The sequence below is a fragment of the Myotis davidii genome, unplaced genomic scaffold (assembly GCF_000327345.1).
Source record: "Myotis davidii unplaced genomic scaffold, ASM32734v1 scaffold84, whole genome shotgun sequence".
In the NCBI taxonomy this organism is placed as follows: Eukaryota; Metazoa; Chordata; class Mammalia; order Chiroptera; family Vespertilionidae; genus Myotis; species Myotis davidii.
The window spans coordinates 1325216-1326532 of NW_006295735.1; positions in this window are offsets into that span (position 1 = coordinate 1325216).

Below are 1317 nucleotides of genomic sequence, written 5' to 3' on the forward strand. Positions count from 1 at the left end.
CCGAGGGAAGGAAGGAGGAAGACAGAGGGCGGAGGCGACAGGGTAGGGGTACTCGAGGAGTGGATCTGCTGTTTTCCACTTAAAACAGAAGAGGGAGCCCCAAGTGAATTAAGAGCAGCTGGAGGAATTGGGGTTCATCCGTGGGAAGAATTTGAAGGACGGGAAGGTTCCGGATTCACAAGGAGCCCAGAGTTGATCTCTTGAAATGTTTGCGGGAAAGGCTAGCGTTTCTTTCTAGAATCGGGTTTATGTAAGTGTGCCTGGCGCTGTCTGAGGGGTTCTGAGAGCCTTGAAGTGATGCTGTGATGAATAAATAGATGAATGACCTCGCGAGGACCCTTGGGGACCCTTAGGCCTCCTGGGCAGTGCACCGAGGAGGTTTTCCTTAAAGGCAGGCGAGTTCGGAGAGCGCTGTTCCCTCCGCTCCCCACGGCGGTGGAATAAATATTTGTCTTTATGACAATGAAAGGGGACTGGTCCTTGCACTGTTTAGGTGGTGTTGTTTTTTAAGGGGAGTGTCTTTTTCCAAACTGCCATGTTAAGCAATATTTTATACTATTTAATTTTTTTTAACAAGTTGGGTCTACTTGGTGAAGGGAAGTCATGAAACAGCACCCTTTTCTCCCAACCACTGTCTTTTAAAATTATTCTATCAGTTCTCCCTTCTCTGCTGGAAGAATCTAGGGCAGATTTCATAGCTTTTTCTGTCACTTTCAGGTGTTAATCAACAGTCTGATCCTCTGGTATTAAAAAGTCCAGTCCACTCCAAGTCGAAATGTCAGTCCCATCCCACTTAAGCCTCCCGGCTACCTCCCCTAACTCTTCCTAACCCCCCCCCCTCACCCCTCCAGCCCCACCCCTGTCAGCTCCCAGCCTGACCCAGCTCAGAGCCTGCATGGGGAAGAGAAATGTGTTTTTTCTTCCTTGCTCTGTATCTTCCCAGCTGGCTCTGTGAAGGTCGGCAGCTCCAGAGTGGCAGCATGGAAATGCTCCCTGCACCGGGCCCTGGTCCTCAATTCCAAGTCAGCTTCTCCTCTGGCGGCCTGCCTCCCAGAGACCCTCTGCGGGGTGACCATGCCCTGGCAGGCCGACCCTGCTACCTTCACCCACGTCTGTGCAGGTCCCTGTCACAGCAGCATACCCTCCTCATTTTCTGCTCACAGGCAGCTCTGACCAACCTCCCTCCTTGACGGTTCTTGTGTAGAAATCAAGCAGCCATCTTTGAACTCATGCATGTGCCCAATGCAGGTGATACATGCCAAGGTCTCAGCGCAGTTTTCCAGAAGCACCCCTTCCTTTGCGTGACATGGAACGCTC